Here is a 25,134-nt window from a genome sequence, read left to right on the forward strand (position 1 = left end):
GAACTGTGGATGCATCAGCTTTCATGTGGCTGCTAACCCTTGAATCTTTAGGGCAAGTCTGACCAGTTACCCACTTGCCAACCCATCTTAAAAACCATGTGGACCTTTGCAACTAGTTAACCCATGAGCTCACCTCGTGATGCATCTTAGCCCACTGGCCCAACAAAGCATTAAAATTTGTTAGTTGGTGTCGGTTGCTAGAGATTGGATGAGCAAAAAGAAGGAAAAAAAAGAAGAGTTAAAACGGTTCAGTTTTGGACTGTGCCACAGAAGAAAAAAGAGGCAAGGGCACAACTTTAACCCTCATGACCTAAGCAATTGACTTGGGAGCACTTGAGTTGATTTTTTACCTTAAGGTGCAAAAGGCATGCCTCGCCTTGAGATGCGGCCCTATGTGCCTCAAGGCGTAAAAAAAAAAAAATTTAAAGATTTTTAAGACATAATCAACAAGATTTTTGTAGGTTAATCTCATATATTTTTAAGTTATTTCAGTTATATAATCAGTTTTTTAGTATATTTTAACTTTTGTTGGTTAATCGCATATATTTTTCAGCTATGTAAACAATCTTTATATGTTACTTAAAGTAACTTACTTTTATATGTTAATCTCATATTTTTTAGAATAATCTCATATATTTTACCTTTTGTAGGTTAATCTTATATATTTTTCAGTTTTATTTCAGTTATGTAATCAATTTCTTAGTATATTTTAACTTTTGTTGGTTAATCTCATATATTTTTCAGTAGTTATGTAATCAGTTTTAAAAGTAACTTACTTTTATATGTTAATCTCATATTTTTTAGAATAATTTTATATATTTTAACTTTTGTAGGTTAATCTCATATATTTTTCACTTATGTAATCAGTTTCTTAGTATATTTTAACTTTTGTTGGTTAATCTTATATATTTTTCAATTATGTAATCAGTTTTTAGTTACTTTTATATGTTAATCTCATATTTTTTAATACTTATTTGAGATTTTCTATTTCTTATTGGTTGTTATTTCATCAATAAAGCATTATTTATTTATTTATATTTTTAGATATCTTTTTATAATTTTTTTAAAGTTTTCAAAAAAAAATTTGAGGCTTACACTTTACGACTCGCCTCGATTTTTGGTAGAGTGCCTCGCTACGCCTCAATGCTTTTCACAACACTGAGAGACACAAAGATAGTCACATGTAATGTCAAGGTTAGGGTAGCAGCTGTGAATTATTTGATTGTGATCCATATGCTTTTTTTTCTTTTATGTTTGAGTAATTTACAAGAAGCCGCCTATCTTATCACTCTTTGTAATTTATGTTTTAAAGGCACGTTTGGTTCTAAAACTCGTTTAATTTTCCTTTTTTAGTAAAAAAAAGTGATTAAAATGCTTTTTGTGTATTTGTTTAGAAAAATATCATAAGATGCACAATGAGTTGCTTTACAAAAAAATAAAGGACAAAGTTGGCAGTTTAAACTTCAAGCAAGTATTTGAAATGCATTTAGATAATTAAAGTAGGTGGTTCACTGTAATAACCCAAATGTTGAGTGGGTTTTATAAATAACTAATAAGTTAGGCAGTTTTTTTGTAAATTATTCTTTATGTTCCTATTCAATCTTCATCATCATTGCTTAAGCCTTATTCAGTCTACATTCATAAAACTTACTTCACCATATACTCTATAGGGAAATTGAAATATGTTTACCAACTAAATAAGTTTGCTGGTATGAATGGAGATTTTTATAGGGTTTTTTTGTAAATCTAACCTTGCAGATGCATTCGGGGTAGTTCATTTGCTAAGAATTGACTATTGGATCATCGTAATCCTATCAAGAAATGTGATTTTTATGCTTGAATATTTATAAAAATTCTAAAACATTGATTTTCAACCATTAATTATATATCGTAATTGAATGATCCAAGAGTCTGTCCCTATAAAACCAAGTGTTTAAATCACAAACGTATGGTAAAATTTTTGAAAAAAAAACTAAAAAGTCTTGGTTAAACATATTTGTTTGGTAAACATGTTTCAGTTACCCATAATATAGAAGTAGCAACATATTTGTTTTGGAAAGGTCACTGTGCATCTGTCCACTTCCTAATTGGCTGAGCATAGCTATCAAGGCCCTTTAGACACTGTTTTAAAAAAATAATTAATGGCGTTGTGAATGCCCAGTTGAAAGCTGACTCAGTTGATGCACCTACATCTGGTTTGGTTTCTCAAAAATCATGCCAGGGATATACTTTAATTGACCTTTTTTTGAATTGTCAGTCTCCCTGAAAAGATCTTATCATATGACATATGATGTTGTGGCCAAGCGCCAGGCATCCTAATGGTCACATTCTCACCTGTTCTTGCATATGAAGTTAGCCATCCGGATGCATACCTTATGACGGAAAATTATTGATAACCAGACTCAACCATCGGCACCATGTTAGGGAATGACCCTTCAACTTACCAATGGATGAAAAAAGCAAACACGAAAAAACAAAAAGAGAAAACAATCACACACGAAAAATAAGGGTTTTACATGGTTGGGCGAAAACTGTATATGTCCACAACTACACTGAGTCTTATTGTTTTATTGATTGGGATACACAATACAGAGGAGACCTCCTTAAATGGGAGTAGTCTGGAAATTTTACATAGAGACTAAATTTGCCATGCAGCAAAATCAACTTGTTCTTCTTCAGCCTTTGCCTAAATTGTTTCATTATAAAGATATAAAGATGCCAATTGTCAGAACAAGATCTGCTTGCACTTGAAGCTAATTAGTTTAGCTAAAAAATTGATGTTGGAGAACCACTTCTCACTCGATCTTGCAGTGCATTCTTTCTCCAATTCCATTCGGTTGCACGCAGATCGATATCGATCTGCATGGAGCAATTACACCTCTTATGGGTTGGATAAAATGGCTTCTTTGGATGCTAATAGGATTTGGAAGGACAAACAATCGGAGTGGTTCCCCTCAATTTTAGATTTGTATTAGCCTTTCATTTCTTTTGTACCTGGTTGGGGGTATGCCTAACCCCAATTTGCTTATTAAAATTTTTATTTTAGCTAAAAATGATTACTTGGGTAGACCGAGTGGTTGGGTTCATACAAGTCTGGAAGAAAATTTGGTTCTCCCTCATGGCACAATGGAAAAATCTGAAAATTGGTGAGTTGGTTTCTGACATCTAATTTTCAGATCCAAGTTAGGGTTCAAGCATACCAGATTGTAAAAATTGGTTATCTGTACTGAAAACTCGATTGGCTCTAAAATTTGAAAAGTTGACTAAAGACACATTGAAGCACTTTAGGTCCAAAAATCATGACCAGACTCTTCACATTTTGGGTTGATTTTTTTTTTAAGTCCAATAAGTTTCATAGGATTGCAGGATTTAGATAAATTTAACTAGTTTGCCACATATTCAAATTAGGTTGGGTGATGAGAGAAGGAGATTCATATCATAGGAACCAAGTGTGGAATATCTCAAGAAAATTGAGCTCATTGGATGAAGTCAACTTCACCGTGGAAGGTTGAGAACGACTGGACTGACACTATAAGAGCTTGGTGGTGGGTAGTCTTGGCTGGACCTTGGGCAGCACCTAAAGACCCAATCAAAGCTTCACACAAGCTACATGTGGTCAAGTAACCAAAGAAGAAAATAGAGAAGAGGGCGAGATTCAAAGAGAGAGAGAGTATGAAAAAGACGTGAACAAGAGAGAAATAGAGAGAAACTATAATTTTCATTCTTGCTAGAAAAGAAAATTACATGGCCTTAATTAATCTATTTTACAAGTTTCATAAATATTAAAATTCTCTTAATTTTGGTTAAGTTTCCGTGGACTCAAAGTTGACTAGGCTACTTTTAGAATCTTGACCTCTAAAAATAACTCAATTTTTTGTCACCACTTTCTCATTTTTAGTACCTTCATTATCATCCTTCAAGAGGGTTTCACGCCCCTCTAACCTGGCTAAAAATAGGGGGATGCCCCAGGGTGAGCCCCACGAAGCTCAGTTGTCCTAGTTGATTGGGTCTTTGGATCCTGATCTACCTGATCCATAACAGTAGCCAAAGCTATGCCATGAGCATCTAAGTTAAATCGTTGTTATTTGTAAATGGTAATGTTAAGGTGCTCCCAGAGTACCTACTCTCACCTAATAGAAGCTTTAGATTTTCAATTTTTTTTTTATTGATTAGACTCTACAAATATGATCTACAAGCATTATTTAATAGAAAACAAGTTTTGGTTCATGTGATTTTATAGCGTACTTGCATGTTTTTTTAAACTTTTAAAAATCAACAACTCATAATGTATCAAAATTTCATGACTTAAAAACTCTTATTTTTATGTAAAAAAAACATGATCCAAAGCATGATTCCTATCAAATAAACTATGTTGAGTACATCCATAAGGTTTAATTGAAAAAATACAACATACAACCATGATTTCATTTGTAAAACACATTCATTTGAAAATAACAAGTTACTCAAACTATTTATTTAAACTTAAGTCAATAAGTGGGTGTTTTGGTGAGCTCACGTACCAAATATCTTTGAGAAATTGGTGTTTTGGTGAGCTCACGTACCCAATATCTTTGAGAAATTGCATTACCATCATTAACAGAAGATCCCACCTTCTTCTGTTCATCTGGATAAGTTGTTGCATTCAAAACGCTACGTAAAGACAAATAAAAGTCGGCAATTTGCTTGCGTGAATTTCAATGCAGGTATAAAGACACATAAAAGTCGGCAATTTTGCTTGCACGAATTTCAATGCAGGTGATATCTATACAATGACGCCATGTAAGACATAGACAATTAGCTTGTGGCTTAGCGTAACAATAAGAAATAAACAAGGAGACAAAGAAAATGAAAGTATATCTGTCATTTAAGAAAAACAAAGTTGTTGAGGTTATGCACAAAAGTTATTTAAACGTTCACGTTTAAAAGGCTTGACCACCATGGGATGTGAGTGAGATTGTTGGTTGCTTATCTTTATGTAGGAATGATTATTTTAACGTTGCATATCAGGTTTACGTGAAAGATTGATCATCTCGACATTTATTTCAAACTGGTTGGACCGATGATGTTTGCAGCCGGAAGATCTCATGTAAGCATGTATTAAATGCAGAGAGCGTTTATGAAGGTTGAATCCTGCTTTGAATGAATGGGGATTCACAGTCAAAATTAGGCAAGCAAGACTAATATCTACTCTCTCTCTCTCTCTCTCTCTATATATATATATATATAGAGAGAGAGAGAGATGCTACAGAGTACCTACTTTCACATACCAGAAATCATAGTTGTAGGTTGTATCTTCTCAATTAAACTTTATAGATGTACTCAACATAGTTTATTTTATAGGAATTTGGATAAAAGTATGATTTTTTAAGTCATAAAATTTTGATACATTGTAAGCTGCTGATTTTTAAAGGTCTTAAAAACATACATATATACTATAATCACATGATCCAAAACTTTCTTTATGGTTATTTGATCAACTAAAAAGTTTAAGAAATTTAACAATCTAAAGTTTAATTAGGTGGGAGTAGGTACTCGGGGAACACTGTATCATTACTAATATATATATATATATATATATATATATATATATATATATATATATATATATATATATATATATATATATAAATGCTTGGTTTTATAAGAACCCACTCTTGAATCATCATATTTTGATGCATAAATGAGATTTTTTAAGGCTTTACAATCAATGGCTCATAATCATCATAAATATTCAAGCATTAAAAAATCATAGCTTTTCATCGAAAATACATGATCCAATAGTTGATTCCTAGCAAATTCACCATGTCAAGCACATCCACATGGTTGAATTTGCAAAAAAAGTGCTGAAAATGCTCATATTTGTAGTTCTCATATTCTAGTGGTAAGAGTCTATCATCTAATGCCTCAACCATCAAAGTCGAAAGTGCACACTTACCATGCCTGCATGCAAAAGTGCTAGTAAAGGTTAGAGGCTTTTAGTGGCACTTTTTGTGCACCACTCATGACCATTAATGATGCACAAAAAGCATCACTAAAGTCTCCAAACCTTTAGTGGTGTTTTTGCATGCCACTAAAGGTCTTTTTATTTATTTTTACTTGTGTACGCCGTTTGATCATGTGCACGCATCTGATGTAACGTTGAAGTTTTTGCAGTTTGACATTACACCCTTATATATATATATATATATATATATATATATGCTCATTTCATTTAAGACTTGAAATTGTAATCCCTTTCATTTATTGAATCATTGATCAAAGAACTAAACTAATAAAATAAGACTAACTCAAGTTTCAGCCAAATTAATCATTTTGACTAATTGTTTTTACGTAAATGATAAGTAAAAAATCAATAGAAACTAGAATGAACAGCGCAGTAGCAATAAATGCGAGTATATTTACTTCTATAATTTTATAATTTAATTTTATTTTGCTTCACAAGAAATCGGGATCTAATCCCATAGAGATGATAAATCATTCTCCATAATTTTGAAATTCAATGGGATTATATATATATATATAGTAATGCTATGGGAGTACTTACTCTCACATACTAAAAATTATGATCGTAGGTATATATACTTAACATAGTTTATTTGATAGTAATGCTTTTTCATATAAAAGTTTGATACATTATGAGCTGATGACTTTTAAAGGTCTTAACAAACACATATATGTTATAATCACATGATCCAAAACTTGTTTTATATTAAATAATCCTTATAGAACATATTTATAGGGTCTGATCAATTAAAAAGTTTGAAAATTTTGACAATCTAAAGCTTCTATTAGGTGGGAGTAAGTACTCTACTATATATATATACAAATACACAATTGGGTGTATTCATGGACGCCCAACCATCAAACAATTTTTTTCATGATTTAACATTTTTTAACAGCGGTCCTGACCGTTGGTAAAGGTATTTAAAACTTAAAAGCTGTGTCCACCCCTGATTGAGTGTGCGTTCAGTGGCAGGTGTGCGTCTAAGTCATCCACTGTTAGGCCCATATATATATATATATATATATATATATATATATATATATATATATATATATATATATATATATATATATATATATATATATATATATATAGAGAGAGAGAGAGAGAGAGAGAGAGAGAGAGAGAGAGAGAGAGAGAAAAGGGCGTAAGAACGGACACGCAAATCATCAGTTGTTTTGTCCGCCGCTGATCAGATGTGCAATCAGTGGCACTGTTTTTTTTTACCAGGGGCGAGCTTATGCTTTGGACATCTGACACTATATATATATATATATATATATATAACCCTTTGTCCTTTCGATAATACACAAAGGTTAAAGAAACATATTTATTTCTTATTTTGACTTTAGTGGGCATGAAACGTCATATAAAAGGATCTGTCATACTGTTCTGTTCTGTGGACGTTTTCGGGGGAGTGCCCTGAATTGGACATGCACGAATTAATAATTGAAAAATAACTGTATTGTGACAACTGTTCTTAAAAAAAATGGTGCGCTTCTCAAAATTTTGATAAAATTGTTACCTATCAATTTGACAAATTTTTTAGCTTATCTAAAATTTTGATTCTTAATTTTTTAAAGATATTTTTACTCCTTTGTAAATATACCACAACCTTTGCAACTCATATTTACTAATGCCCTCAAAATGTAATCACATATTTTATGTTGTATTTGTAAAATGTCCTCCTCCCACTGTATCATTTTTTTTATGACAGAGGCCAAAGGACATTTACAAATACAGTACGACCTTAGAACTTAGCCTCCTATGGAACCTTTTGGGATGAAGAAAAGGCAGTGAAGTTGGGTTGGAGGGAGAATCCTGACTTCCAAAAATAAAGAAATGAGAAAGAGATTTGAAGTTAGCATCCTGAGAAAAAAAGGTTAGCATGAGTCGGTAAAACTTAAAGTTGTGCAGAACCCAATACTGAAGTTTCAAGGAAAACTATTACAGATTAGACAAAAAGATGGTACCTTGATTATGTTTCTTAATGCATTGAAAAGTTTCATACATTCTCCGGTTTAACCAACGAAATCAGATTCTCAAAGGCCACAATGTCGATAAAATCAAACACCTCTAAATCGTTCAAGTTTGAAACATCTGAGATCATTTCTAAAGAAGAGTAATCATTGAAGGCGCTTATTCAGAACCAATTTTCAGACATCACTTCCAAAGCATAGCAACTTGCAGACAGTTTGATTAGAGAAGGTGAAAGTTGAGGTAAAAACGGTGGCACTTTACAATAATCAAAATTGAGCATCTCGAGTTGAGAAAGGTGATCAAGTTGAGGTAAAAACTGTAGCCCTTCACAATAATCAAAATTGAGCATCTTGACTTGAGAAAGGCTATCAAGTTGAGGTAAAGACTGAAACCTCACGCAGTGATCCAATTCAAGTATCTTGAGGTTGCGAATGCCGTATTGTATTTGCGAATGTCCTACCTATGCTATTTTTTTACAGCACGGGCAAGAGGATATTCGCAAATACAATATGACTTTCGCAACTCATGGTTGTGAATGTCCCCAAAATGTGCAATCTCTTTTTACTAAAATCGCATAAGGGGCACATATAAGAGAACATTCACAAATTTGTAAGTACATTCACGTGCAAAGATCAGGATATTCGCAACCATGGGAGTATTTTAGAGACCTTCACAACTCATAGTTATAAATATCCTCAAATTGTGCAAACCTCATTTTACTAAAATCGCATAAGGGGCACAGACAACAGGATGTTCGCAAATGTGTGATAGCATTCACGTGCGAAGATTATAACATCCCGTAAATGTAGGGATATTTAGTTAAAAGAGGTTCACACATTTTGGGGACATTCATAACCATAAGTTGTGAAGATCGTAGTATATTTGTGAATGTGTGTCATTTTTTTAGTAAAAAGAGGTTCACACATTTTTGGGACATTTACAAGTATGAGCAGTGAATGTCGTGCTATATTTGATGAGGGGTTAAAAATGTCTTAAAAAGTCAAGAATCAAAATTTTAGCTAGATATGCATAGGATTTTGTGAATTTGCTAGATATTTCAAGAATCACACCATTTTGCAAAGACAATATGGTCATTTTTTAATTAATAATTTAATTAGTTATTTAATAAAACATCTATTGGGAAAAATGGCATCTTTGCGCTTGTAAAGCACTCATTTTCACTGTAAGACACTCTTGTTCATTTCTCACGTTACATCAAGTGCACAAGGCTGTTGATGCAAGGGCCGGATTGAGATACCACCAAGGTTGCATGATCCATTTTGCTTATTCAAGTTTTTTGTAATTATTTAGTTTGAATATTGGTCTTGGATCATGTTTTGGATATTAATTAGCTTAATATTAGACCTATCTCAATCCATCGTATGATTAGGATTCTCTCTTGTGCTTTACAAGTATTCATTATAAAGAGGGAGAGGAAGTGGTTATCAAAGAATTTCAGTTATTTTTTTCCTGCAATTACTTCATATTTTCTTGGTTTTCTTAGTTAATTAGCTTGTATCTGAGGTAAGATGTCAATTTTTTGCAGAACTCGAGAGCGATTCTCCTGTTCACTGCATTAGTTGTAAAAGAGATGCGTTGATACCATTAAAATTTTCTTACCTAAGCAAAGAGTTCAATCACACTTGGGAGATTAACTTTACTTTTCCTTCTTTTCAATGGTTTGTTTGGACAGTAAATTGGAAAGAGGAAGTGGCTGTTATGAGTTACTTAAGGGTGTCAACCAGTCCGGTTTGGTTCGGACCCAGGTGAAACCAGATTTATACCTGATTTTCGGGTATGGTATCAAGTCCGGACCTGGATCTAATCTGGTCCACTAAACCATACCCGAACTTGATAAGAACTAAATGAACTAGACTCGTACCATACCCGGTAAAACCATATTTTTTTTATCATTTTTACATTGAAAAATTGTGGGTCTTAATCGGAACTCGGGTTGGGTCCGGGTCTGGTATAAAATTTCACAAACTATACCTGGTTCATGTATTAATCCGACCTTCGATTCCGGACCCGGGTCTTAATCGGTCTTCTTATTTATCACCATACCCGGACCCTATAAGGTTTGATTCGGGTTGGGTCTGAGTAAACCCGACCTCACCCCCTACTTTTACTATCTCTTCAAGCTTGGTAGGTTCTAATAGCTTCAAACTTTTCAATCACATACTACAAGAATTTGGGGAGGCGGCCAGAGTACATGATTCACGTTTGTTGTCAATAACTATTGTTCAATGTATGCTTTTCTAGTTCTTAGACCGCCCCAAGTTAGGACAATTTTTTATAATTCAAGCAGTTAAGACAAAATAAAATAAAAAATAAAAGGAAAACTCAATTAGGTGGACACCATTTTCACCACTTGTTCTTGAATATTGCTCACTATTCCTCCTGTTGTTTATATATTCTATTAATGTGGTTTGCCCTAGATATGATTTGGAGGAGTTGTTGATCCTGTCCTTTGGTGTTCTACTTGGGAGGATGTTAACTTCCCTAGGAAAGAAATGGAAAATTTAAAAAATCGCTCTAAAGCTTTCTTTTTGTAGCATTTAGACTGAACTAAGGAAGTTGTGTATATCACCACCGAGGTGGTATCCCATGTGGTAAGAGGGATCCTGTGTCAAGCTGAAGGCCCAGGATCGAATCCCTCTGCCACATGGAGCGGTTGTTGTTCTGGTAGGGGTCTGCCTAACCCCAGCTTGCCCTTCACAAAAAAAAAAAACAAAGGAAGTTGTGTATATCACGGCAAGTGTGCACTCTAGTGAGTATGACTTTATTTATGTATTAATTCCTCTACTAGTCTCTCCAAATACAAAAATATAACAAGAGTAGTAATCAATCCATATTGTATGTGGTAATATGGCAGATAAAGTCCTGGTATTTCTTTAAAAAAAGGTAATTTACATATAGCGAACTTACATTTAACCATCTCAGGTTTTAAATATTTAAGATAGATGCCCAACCTTCTAAGAAATTACTCAGATGACCACCTGAGTTGTTTTTGTTGGATATATGTGACCATAAGTTAACTTTTGGGGAGGGCCAACTTCAACGGTTACATTCTACCCAAGTTTTAGGCTATGTAACAGTTAAATGAGAAACATAAAATTTAATTAAATTATAAGATAATAACATAAATTAATGAATAGTTACCTAGCATCCTATTACTCAAGAGATGCAACCCTTAAGTTGAAGGGGCACGTCCCACTCCAGCCCCCTTTCATTGTTACAAAAAGGCCTTCCAGGACATGGCTGAAAGCATCATAAAACTTTAAAAAATCTCTAAGTATTTCAGCATACTAAAGAGAAACTAAGTCACCATAAGGTCATTGTTGTGAGTTACAGCAGTAAGACGTTCTTTGGGTCGTTTGGGGGTACTCTTTAAATTCCATTAAGGATTCCCCACTTCCATGGTCATGATATTTGGGATGCAGTTTTCACCCTCATAAATAAACTAAGTCACCATAAGGTCATCGTTGCAATTTATTAAAACTCTTCCAGATGAAGAAGATATAAGCAATTTATTAGTTGAATATCAAGCTGAAAATACGTAGTTACGAGAAATATGCATTCGGGTGGGCCAAAACAAGCCACCTAAATTCATACTTCTAAATTTTTTTCATATGAATACTTTTCCAAAATTTATAAAAACTACATCTAAGTTAATTCTAACTACTCTACCATGAACAAGTCATGTTTTCGCAGCTATTAGGTCAGAAAACAAGCTCGTCCTCCTTAAGCCTATTTTGTAAAAAATATATTCGATAAATTTTATCATCAAGCACGTAAAAAACATAATTTTCTTATGAAACAAAATAAAAAAATTATGCTATAATTCTAAATTATTCACATGCATATACACTACAATCTCTAACTAAAATTCATGTGAAAACAATTCGATATAACATGATTTTTGCTAAAATTACAAAAATGTTTTCTCAGAAACCTGATAACATAAAACATGTATTTTCCTATGAAAACAACCACAAAAATTATTCTAATTTTTATAGTACATCCATATGAACATGGACTATTAATTCGAACCAAAATTTGTAGAAAAACAATTGGGTAACATATGTATTTTAAAATGTTTATGGATTTTATTTTTGAAAATTAGTTTTTAGATAAATCAATTTTTAGAGAGATTTTCTTTCGAAAACCTCTTTCTATCACATACTTCGACATCCCTAAGCCAAACTCACATGTGGGAGGCATGATTTAGAGTCTATCCTTATGAAAAATCAAAAGAATTCGTGGCCACAAATTTTGATTTACGTGTAGAGCATACAACCTCCTGCCTTTTTTGTCAAAATTCGCTCCTATGTACGTGAAAATCAGTTCCAAGCACGAATGTGACATCCAACGTGTGCAACGACCTTCCCATGATCTCCTCACATGTACGTAAGTATGCTTCTTGTTAGGCTAAGGAGGAGCATATGTATGGAAGAAGAGGAGAAAAAGAGGGAAAATAAGGAGCAAGCGAGAGGGGAATCTCAAATAGGCAAATGGGGGGGGGGGGAGGGGCATGAGCCCCTCCCATGTTTTTATAAGGTTGTGGTGAGGTCAAGGGCTAGAGTAACCTGCCCTCGATCTAGATCATGGGCTTATTTCCAATTTCAAGAATCCCTACTTTCCTCTCTTTTTTTTTAGCCTTCTCTCTTTTTTTTGTTACTATTTTAGCTACTTAGGCTTATGTTTAATTTCATGTATATGATATAATATACATACTATATAATATACCTAGACTATGCACATGGGCTGGTCGACCCATGGGGTTGGCCCATTTCTAAATTAAAATTTCAAACTTGCTTGCTTGACTTTTTCTTTTTCTTTTTATATTTTTTATTTAGCTACTTAGGTTTATCTTTATTTCATATATAGCATATAGTATATACTTTATATCAGATGTAATATGGGGTTAGCCACATAGTCTGCTCGACCTATATAGTCTAAGCCCCCTTTTCCAAATTGACAATGTCAACTTACTTGCTTGGCAAGCAAGTTGACTAGTAAATGCCTGTTTTATTTTATTTTTCTTATTTTTTTCTTTCCTTATTCCATTATGTTGTTAATTTTCTCTTTTTAGTCCAGCCATCTCTCCTAGTCTTAAAATGGACGTCCCCCTCCCCCCCGCACCCATCTTCTTTGGGAGGCCTCTAATAAGAAAAGGCAAGTTTTGACTTTTCAAAACTTGCCTTTGTTTTTGGTAAGTTTTAAGGTAGCTTGATTTTAAAGCTTCATTTTTATTTTATTCCTTTTTTAAGTTAAATTGAGTGCCACATAGGATGGGATGGCCCACCTATGGACTCCTATAATAATATAAATTTTAGTTAAATTTCAAGTTTCATTCTACTAAATAAATTCACTTAAAATTCAAATTCAATTAAAATATGGAATTAATGAAATAACTCTAAATGAAATTAAATTGGGTTCAAATGTAAATAAATTTCATCAATTGAAATTCAAAAATATATATATATTTAAATTATTTATTTTATGTATTCTTAAGGATAATTCAGATTCTTCAGAAATAATTTTTAAAGAAAAAGAATTCAATAAGGTCGATGAGACTCTTGGGCATGTAGGGGTGTTTCTTATACTTAGAAAAATTTTCTAATTTTTACATACCCTACATTCAAATTATCATTATCAAGTCTATTTAATTTATTTTTTAAAAATATTGTTTTCTCATAAACGGACTTCAAAAGCGATCTCTACCAGGGTTGGCAGGACCTAGTATCAATTTGAGTGTTTTATTTTATTTTTTTTGTTGATTAGATTTCAAACTCATGAAACTAAATTCAAATTTATTGAATTTAAATGACATAAATTAGCCTAGATTCGTTTGCAATTCTATTTGACTTTATTTTGATGAAATTTACTAGTTGTTTTATTAAATTCTATTTTTTCTTAAATTCAATTCTGAATATGAATTTTACTTAAATCAACTCTAATCAACTTTAATTTTTTATAGAATGTTTCTTATAATTCATTTTAGGTTAATTTATATTTTTACACTTCTTTCTTATAAAGTTTATCATTAATATTATTTTATTAATTAAAATTACCCTCAAGAATTCACTAGTACTCCTTGATTCATTCTAAAATTCCAAATTCAATTTCAACAAAAATATAAATTATTGTTTAATTTAAACTTGAATTAACAATCAATTAAGTCTTAATTCAGATTTGAATCAAACTCAAATCTAATTATAATATTCAAGACATATTTATTAAATTTGAATTCAAATTCAAATCTGATTGAAAATCGAAACCCTGATTCAGAATAAATTTTTTACTAGAAATTTATTTTGAATCCTAATAAATGTTTGACTTATAATTTAATTTTTATCTTAATTTTGAATAATATTTTAGCCTTAATTCACTGTTATTTATTATAAAATATAAAAAAATTATGGGTTTTACATCCTTCCCGCCTTAAAGAAAATTTATCCTCAAAATTTAACTAGGGTTATTTATTGATGCAGTTCTAGATGTGTTGTGTTTATCATTTATTTTTTTAATAACTATAAAAATTTTACAGATATTATATTATTTCTCCCCAAAAAAGAATTATGTCCCTAAAATTCAATATCAATTAATCAAACCAGTTATATTCAAAATAGAAATCATTATATGTATTAAATTTGTTAAATCAATTATGTCTCAAAATTTAAAACACATGTTTTGCATAACATAAAGCATCTATGATTTATAGACATACGTAAGTTTTTTATATTTGCATAACCAAATTTATCTACTAATGTCCCTATTTAGTATCTAAGTTATAAACTTACAACAATTTATAAAATGTAAGCAATTAAGGACAATATTTTTATAACAAGGCATAAAACATAAAAATAAAAGTAGAACATACTCACAACGATATCGATCAGTTGGATGAGCTTTGAGCCAAACTTTTTCTCTGCTCTGATACCAAGTTGTCTTTATCTAAAGATAAATTACTATCTCCAAAGAATCTATTCCCTACTCTGATACGAACTTGTAACGCCTCAAATTTTGTATCCCGAAAATTATAAAAATTTATTTTTTTTAAATACTTTTAAAATACTTTTAAAATACTTTTAAAATACTTTTATAAAATTACATCAAAAAAATCAAACAGGACAAAACTTGGTGCATTACATTCTCATTTTTATTCAAACCATACATACACTTAAATTCAGAAATTAAACATTTAAAAATTGAATAAAAGTTCATACATATCCAAATTAAATATAAATGTTCATTTAACCAATTAGATCAAATTATTAGTCTTTAAGCAACTAAAATTGCTCTCAATCCAAAACGTTTGAATATTGGAAAAGGCATGGCTCGATCTCCATCACAAATGAGCTCACTCACTTTCTGAAAAAAAATATTAAAATCTTTAGGGTCAGACAACACTTGTCTCAATAGGATAGAACTATACAAAACACAAAAATTGAAACTAATAAGCAAAAATTACTTCAAATTTTCATGCATTTAACAAAAGTAAATATGCCAAAATTAAACATGCTTTGTTAATATCTGATATAAGTATATATTTGTGAAACTAACTCCAAACAATCATTCTCTCAAACATAAATAATAAAAAATGCATGAACAGTTAAAAAGGCATGCACTTACTATTGAAGAAGTCGATCTTATGAATGAGTCAATTCTTATCTTTAATTAACTTTTTTTCTTAAATGATGCAAGTCATGCCTATTTAATGCACAAACATTTAGGTTTTACTTCTTAGCCCTGTAGATACAAACACAGGCTTATACCTGAATCAGAGCCATGACGCACACAGTATTTTCAAACATTAGTGGCTTTGGCTTAGCCGAACACCTTTCTCTAGTACTGGGTGAGAGACTACAAGAGCGAGAGAAGCTTCCAACATTATCATCCTGATGCATTGGACTTTCACTCATGAGTTCCTTCCTTCTACACTACAATCTATTACAGAGGATTTTCCCTATTTTCGTGGTTGGGGAGGAGCAACCTTCCATGCTCAAAACTTATTCCTACGAAGCTATAAGTATCGCTTGTCTTGTCCTTACAGGCCTTTGCTTTAGTGTTACATGTTTAGCTTCTTTAATTAAGTCATTTTACTTGCAACACTGTATGAGAATCCATAAAAGGGATTCGGCCACATCATAGCCAATTGATGCATATTTTAAAATTTTACATTTGATAACATGCTCATGCCTCATTCTTCTCAAATATATATGTGTATGCATAAACAAAATAATGGGTTTCTTAAGCATTGTATACATCCATTCATTTGCATCATCACCACTACTATCATTATCATCATAATAGACATATAAGAAAATTTACAATAGGTATTGTCCTCTTTATCATTGCAATTGAATTCGCTAAATGGACACTACGTTCCCTTAATCAGTGAAAGGCAAGGTAGGCCAGCCTCGACATTCGTTTAACATTCAATTCATGCCCTATAGGTAGGCATGCAATTCTTTACAGAAAATTAACTTGTGACAGTGCATGCACAGGCTGACAACCACTCGTAATAGCACGTATATCAATATATAATTTATGCAAGCATTTGAAGGATGGTTCCTAAACCAGTTCCAAACATGCAAAAACCCAATTTTGTCCAACTGTTATAGAGGTTACAAAAAAAAAAATTAGTTGGCAGTCAGAGCTTAATTTTTTATGGTTTGTAGAAGATTTTGTCAGCAATCCAATGTCGTAAACCGTTTATAAAAATTCATTCGTATGAGGGAGTTACGAATTTTTTGGTGCATACATGCACTTTTCTATTTCGACTATCACAGAACAATGCTCAGTGTATGAACAGATCTCAAAATTTTACAGTAACTGCAAAATTTTGTTAGTTTTCAAATACAGTAACCCCTTGTTAAAACTTCTTTGAACATAGAATATACGAGCGATTTACCGGTGGGGTGTCAAGCCAAAAACACATAGTTTTGAAAAATATGCATTCGGGTAGGCTAAAACAGGCCACCTGAATTCATACTTATGAAATTTTTTCATATGAATACTTTTCAAAATTCATAAAAACTACATCTAAGTCAATTCTAACTACTCTACCATGGACAAGTCATGTTTTTGCAGTCGTTTGGCCGAAAAACAAACTCGTCTTCCCGAAGCCTATTTCCTCATAAATATATTCGATAAATTTTATCATTAAGCATGTAAAACACATAAATTTTCTATGAAATAAAATCAATAAATCATGCTATAATTCTAGAGTATTCACATGTGCATACATTACAATCTCTAATTAAAATTCGCCTAAAAATAATCCAATATAACATGGTTTTTGCTAAAATTATAGTTTTTTTTTCTAAGAAACTTGATAGCATAAAACACGTATTTTACTATGAAAACAACTATGTAAATCATTCTAATTTTTACAGTATATCCATCTGTATGAACTACTAATTCTAATCAAAATTTGCAGAAAAACAATTAACATATGTATTTTAAAAATTTTACAGATTTTATTTCTAAGAAATCAATTTTAGAAAAGTTTTATTTCGAAAACCCCTTTCTAATACATACTTTGACAGCCCTAAGGAAAACACATGTGTGGTAGGCATGGTTTAGGGTCTATCCTTACAAAAAATTAAAGAAATTCATATGTATGAATTCTAATTTACGTGTAGAGCATAGAACCTCCTACCATTTTGGCAAAATTCGATCCTACGTCTGTTAAAACGAGTTTCAAGTACCAATGAACCATCCAATACATGCAACGACATCACCACGATCTCCTCCCGCTCCTCACACGTACGTAAGTATTTTCCTTGTTGGGCCAAGGAGGAGCATACACATGAAAGAAGAGAGAAAAAAGAGAGAAAATAAGAACAAAGGGAGAGGAGAATCTCAAATGGGCAAATAAGGGGGTGGGGTGGGGGAGGAGGCATGAGTCCCTCCCATGGTTTTATAGGGCTGTGGTGAGGTAAGGGATGAAGTAAATCTTAGCCCTTGATTTAGATCATGGGCTTATTTTCAATTTCAAGAATCCCTACTTTCCTCTTTTTTTTAGCCTTCTCTCTCTTTTTGTTTTGTGTTACTATTATAGCTACTTAGGCTTATATTTAATTTCATGTATATGATATAATATGCATACTATATAATATACCTAGATGACCATGCACATGGGTTGGTCGACCCATGGGGTGGGCCCCTTTCTCATTTAAAATTTCAAACTTGCTTGCTTGGCATGCAAGTTTGACTTTTTCTTTTTATATTTTCAATTTAGCTACATAGGTTTATCTTTATTTCATATACAATATATAGTATATACTTTATATTAGATATAATATGGGGTTAGCCACATGGCCTATTTTATTTATTATTATTATTTATTATTTTTTTCTTCCCTTTCTTTATTTCCTTATTCTACTATGTTGCGAATTTTTTCTTTTGGGTCCAGCCATCTTCCCTAGTCTTGAAATGGACGTCCCCTCCCATATGGAAGGCCTCTAATAAGAAAAGGCAAGTTTTGACTTTCAAAACTTGCCTTTGTTTTTGGTAAGTTTCAAGGTAGCTTGATTTTAAAGCTTCATGTTTATTTTATCCCCTTTTTAAGTTAAATTGATTGCCACATAGGATGAGATGACCCACCTATGAAGTCCTACATGATTATGATTTTTAGTTAAATTTCAAGTTTCACTCCACTAAATAAATTCCAAATAAACTCACTTGAAATTTAAATTCAATTAAAATATGGAATTAATGTTATTTAGTTCATAAATTTGAATTGTTCAAAATGAAGCAAAATGAATCTATATCGGACATGGTAACTAGAATGACCGATATAACTAACACTTTGAAATCCCTTGGAAAAGAATATTCACAAGTGAATTTAGTCAGAAAGATTCTAAGGTGTTTAACTCCCGAATGGGAGAGAAAAACCACTGCTATTGAAGAAGCAAATGATCTCAATACTCTCACTCTTGAAGATTTAGTTGGTAACCTTATGGCATATGAAGTTCAACTTCAAGACAGACAAGAAGAAGAGCCCAAAAAGAAGTCTCTTGCTTTTAAGGCTACTTCTGACTCAAAAAATTCAGAAGAAGATGAAGATGAAGATATTGCCCTCATCACAAGGCAATTCAGAAGATTCATCAAAAAGAGAAGATTTCAAAGAAAGGTAAAGAAAGCAGATTCTTTCAATCCCAATGAAGTCAAATGCTTTAACTGCAAAAAGACAGGACATATCAAGAAAGATTGTCCTTTTCTCAAAATCAAGCCCAAGGACCAATTCAAGAAGAAAAAGACATTTCAAGCATGTTGGGATGATAGTGACTCCTCTTCTGATGAAGAATCAAATGAAGAAGTTGCTAACATGTGTTTTGTAGCACAAGAAGATTCGGTAAGTCAATTTAACTATGATGAATTATTTGAAGCATTCAATGATTTATATGCTAAATTTAAGAGTCTAAGTTCTAAAAATAAAGAGTTAAAAACTGAAAATTTAACTCTTGACTCTCAAAATAAAGTGTTACTTCAAGAGATAGAAGATCTCCAGAAAGAAAACTCTTGCCAAGCATTTGAGATAAAAGAAATTGGAGTTAAAACCAATCTCTTACAAAAGAAATATCTAGTCTTAAAAAAAAAATCAAATGATCTTCTTTCCATAGTGACCAAATTCACAAATGGTCAAGAGAATCTAGAAAAACTTCTTGGTTCTCAAAGATGCTCGGTTAATAAAACCGGATTGGGATATAGCTTCTTTGATACTCAAAATAGACCAAACTATGTGGTAAAAAATCAAAGACATTATTCTCAACCATTTGTTCATAGAACTAAACTTTCTAGTTCTAATAGAAATGCATCTAATCATGGAAACTATAATGCTTATTATTCCAGACATGATTATCCTAGACATGATTATTCTAGACATGATAAATCCTTTTATAGAAAGAATAATTATTATCAAAGGAAACCAAAATCCAAATGGATATGGGTTCCTAAGACTAACTCTCATGGACCCGAAAATAGAAAGGGGTCAAATGCTCTGTTTTCTAATTTTGTTATAGGTACACAACATAAGGAGCAAATGGATATTGGACAGCGGCTGTTCCAAACATATGACTGGAAGGCCGGAGTTATTTTCCACCCTCCAAAATAAGGATGGAGGAACCGTCACCTTTGGTGACAATAACAAGGGAAAAGTAATAGGTATCGGTAATATTGATAATCCAAAATTTTCTTTGATAGAAAATGTTCTTTTAGTAGATGGTTTAATGCATAATTTAATATCTATTAGTCAATTATGTGATAAAGGTTTTCATGTTTCTTTTGAAAATGATTTATGCTTAATTTCTGATTTTCAATCTAAAAAGATCATTTTTAAAGGTAAAAGAAAGAACAATGTGTATGAACTATATCTAGATGAATTACCCACTTTTAATGAAAAATGTCTTATTGTTTCAAATGAAATTCAATGGTTATGGCACAAGAGACTTGGACATGTTAACTTTAAAATTATTTCAAAGTTATCCAAGAATGATCTTGTAAGAGGCCTACCTAGAATACCATATAAGAAAGATCACTTATGTGATGCTTGCCAAAGGGGTAAACAAATCAAGAGTTCTTTTAAAGCAAAAGATATAGTTTCAACAAAACGTCCTCTTGAACTTTTACATTTAGATCTATTTGGACCATCTAGAATTCAAAGTTTGAATGGTAGCAAGTATGCTTTTGTTATAGTAGATGATTATTCTCGGTTTACATGGGTGATTTTTCTAAAAAGCAAAAATGATGCTTTTTCGGAATTTTCTAAACTTTGTAGAAGAATTACAAATGAAAATGCTTCAAGATAAAAATTTACCAAAATACTTTTAGGCTGAAGCAATTAATACAACTTGTTATGTTCTAAACCGTGTTCTTATTCGACCAATTTTACATAAAACATGTTTTGAATTGTATTATGATCGTATACCAAAGATCTCATATTTCAAAATTTTTGGTAGTAAATGTTTCTTGTTAAATACCAAAGATAATCTTGATAAGTTTGATTCAAAATCAGATGAATCAATATTTGTTGGATATTCTTCTAGAAGTAAAGCTTATCGTATTTTCAATAAAAGAACATCTTGTATTGAAGAATCTTTACATGTTGCATTTGATGAGAATTGTCAGCAGGTTATACCTCTAAGCGAAGGAGAAGAAGTAATACTTCAAGAAGAACCCTTGATAGAGAGTACTTCTCAAGAAAATATTCTTCTTCAACCGGTTTGGAAAGAAGTTCCTAATCATCCACATGAACAAGTTATTGGTGAAATAAAGAGTGGTGTCCAAACTAGAAGGCAATTAGAAAAATATATTGCAAATGTTGCTTTCATATCTAAATTAGAACCAAAGAATATCAATGAGGCTTGTGATGATGAATTTTGGCTTTTGGCTATGTCTGAAGAACTTAACAAATTTACTAGGAATGATGTTTGGGATCTAGTTAATAGATCAAAGGATCATCCAATAATTGGAACAAGATGGGTCTTCCAAAATAAGCTGGACGAAAATGGTGAAGTCATTCGTAACAAAGCAAGGCTAGTAGCACAAGGCTATAATCAAGAAGAAGACATAGATTTTGATGAAACCTATGCACCAGTGGCTCGATTAGAGTCAATTCGAATGATGCTTGCTTTTGCTAGTTACATGAACTTCAAGTTATATCAAATTGATGTTAAGAGTGCATTCTTAAATGAACACATCAATGAAAAAGTTTATGTAGAGCAACCTCCAGGCTTTGAAAATGAGAAATATCCAGAAAAAGTCTACAAATTGAAAAGAGCTTTGTATGGACTCAAACAAGCACCAAGAGCGTGGTATGAAAGACTACGAAATTTTCTAGAACAATCTGGTTTTTCCATTGGTCGGGTAGACTCCACTTTATTTATTAAAAACCTTAATTCAAATATTCTTATTGTGTAAATTTATGTTGATGACATAATATTTGGTTCTACTAATGATTCTCTTTGTAAAGAATTTGCTAAAGCTATGCAGGAAGAGTTTGAAATGAGCTTGATGGGCGAATTAAACTACTTCCTTGGACTTCAAATAAAGCAAACTGAAGAAGGAATCTTCATCAATCAGGCTAAGTATACAAAAGAACTTCTCAAGAGATTTGGGATGGACTCATCGAAATCAAGAAGGAATCCTATGAGTACAACTACTTCTCTTGATAAAGATGAAAATGGTAAAAGTGTAGATACTAAACTCTACAAAGGTATGATCAGATCTCTATTATACTTAACTGCTAGTCGACCTGATATTATGTTTAGTGTGTGTATGTGTGCAAGATTTCAAGCTAATCCAAAGGAATCTCATTTAACTGCCGTAAAACAAATTCTTCGTTATTTGAAAGATACTTCAAATTTCGGTTTGTTTTACCCAAAATCATCTTCCTTTGATTTAGTTTCATATAGTGATATAGATTTTGTAGGAAGTAAATCTGATCGCAAGAGTACTAGTGAAACTTGTCATTTCTTAGGAAATTCCTTAGTCTCTTGGTTTAGTAAAAAGCAAAATTCAGTATCACTCTCAACAACTGAAATTGAATATATAGCGGTTAGTTTAACATGTTCACAAGTACTTTGGATGAAGCAGACCTTAAAAGATTTTGGTTTGAATTACTCCACAACAACTATTTATTGTGATAACACTAGTGCTATAAATCTTTCGAAAAATCCTATTCAGCACTCAAGAACTAAGCATATTGAAGTTAGACATCATTTTTTAAGAGATCACGTGTTAAAATGAGATATTTCGTTAAATTTTATTTCCACTAAAGAACAACATGCCGATATCTTCACTAAACCTCTTAAGAATGAAGATTTTATGAGAATTGGGAGAGAACTAGGTATTTGCTCATTTTTAGATTTGTAAAAATGTTGTTTTTTGAACAAAATCTCAAAATCGCACCATATTAGTCGACTGATATATTTTTAGTAAACTGATGATATTTTTAGAATGAGTCACACATTTTTTAGTCGACCGATAAAGTTTTAGTCGACTAAAATTTTTAAAAAAAATTTAAATGAAGGGACCCGATACCCCTTGGATTTTTTTTATCCGTTCTTTTTAAAATAGGCATCGTTTCACTTCGTTTTCGTACCTTTTTGTTTTTCTTAAAAACGAAACCCTTAAAACGAAAACCCTCTTTCTCTTTTGCCTCTCTCTCTTCCGAAAAACCCTCAAAGTGCCGTTCGATCCCATCCTCGCCGGGATTTTCTTGCCGTGACAAGGAAACGTCAGAGTCTTCTGGCCGTGATCTTGAAACGCCGAAATCCTCTTGCAGTAACTGGCGCATCTTCAAAACACGCCGAAACTCTCTTGCGGTGATAGTGTTTTTTCTGCCATTGCCGGAATCCCCTTGTGGCCGACTTCACACTCGCCGTTAGCCATCGTATTTTCCTTCGTTTCTGAACGCCGGACAACATTTTCCTCTACCGGAAATCGTTTGGAAGCCAACATTTTTTTTGGTAAATCTATTTTTTAACCATGCCTCGTACGAAGTCTGTATCTGCAAAAGGTTTAGGTTCTCCTCCTCCTACACCTACTTCAAGACATGGTTTTTCACTCTGATTACTCTGAAATCCTCTTTTATATGATACTTTTGGATCAATTTCTGCACTACCTATTTTACCAGGCCGAAATGTTCTATTTCACTTATTTTCTCGTTACAACATAAGAGAATTATTTCCTGGAATTTCACATCTTTTTTATGCTTGTGCAGATACTCTTCACTATCCTTTTCTTATTCACTTGTTTTACACAAATCTACAAATGGATCATGAAACTGGAATTTTGTCCTCTCTTGTTCGTGATGTTGAAATCGAGTTTGATTCGAAACTACTTGGAGAAATTCTTGAAATTCCACCTTCAGACACTCTTTTCAACACTATTGAATTAAATGATGAAAGAGTTTTTGAACAAATTCTTTCAGGTGCACCTCACTGCCCTCCTTTCAAAAATACTAATCTTCAAACACATGCACGCATTGCTGGACGAATCCTTGCCCATAATGTTCTACCTAAAACTGGTTCTTTTGATTATTATTCCAGTGATCTTTCTACGGCTTTTTATGTTTTATTTGGAAATATTTCTGTCAACTGGGCCAATGTGTATTTTACAAATTTGTGAAAACAAAAACCATTTCTTCCTTATGGTTTTCTTTTAACTTGTATTTTTAGACATTTCAAAGTTTCCTTAACAAATGAAAAATATATTGAGCAAAAAGAGTTCTTTGATCAAACAATTTTAAAAAAATGAAAATTAAATATCTGTCTCCTTTAAATGTTGATCAAATTGAACCATCTGATCCTACTGAACCATCAATTTCTGAACCTTCACCTTCTGCGACACCTTCATCACATGCAAAAAGAAAGAAATTTTCTACAAGTCAGGACAATGATAAAGTTATGCAGAGACTGGAAGCTTTGGAACTGCATCAACACACTTTTCATGAAGATGTGACTCAACAACTATCTTCGATTCAGAAAGAGATTACTTCAATCAAGGATTTGCTCAACTCACTTTTCTGATCTTTGTTGTCTAAATTTTCATACTTTATGGGTTGTAATATTTTAAACTTGTATCGCTATTTCTGCCCTTACTCTTTTTTATTCTGACAAAGGGGGAGAAATAGAAAAAGATAAAAGATAGCATTAAATTTAATTTGCAAAAGATCTTGCAAGAGAAAAATCTCATATGGAGAAAAAGATAAAATGCATGAAGTAATGATGAATGGAAATGCAAACCAATCAATATGTGATATATGTGCTTTGAAAGTACTAACTTTTAATGTTTTGCAGCATATTGATAGGGGGAGTAAAATCTCCATCTATGCATCTAAATGCTTCATCTTTGATTAAGTTTGTCATCATCAAAAAGGGGGAGATTGTTACGACAATGAAGCCATACATGATACTTCAAGTACAAGGTTTTGATGATGAGCAAGTGGAATCAACTGCATTTCAGCTAAGGCTATGAAGAAATTGAAGATTTCGATGAAGAATCTTTGAAGACTAGTGTGCAAATGTTTAATTCATTAAAAGTCTTAGATTCTTGTAAGAGCCTTACTTAGAGTGCATATTTAGGTTGCATTTCACCTTAAAAGTCTTTAGAAAAACTTTTCTAAAAGAAACACT

The sequence above is a fragment of the Nuphar pumila genome, chromosome 3 (assembly GCF_984573655.1).
Source record: "Nuphar pumila chromosome 3, dmNupPumi1.hap1.1, whole genome shotgun sequence".
NCBI lineage: Eukaryota > Viridiplantae > Streptophyta > Magnoliopsida > Nymphaeales > Nymphaeaceae > Nuphar > Nuphar pumila.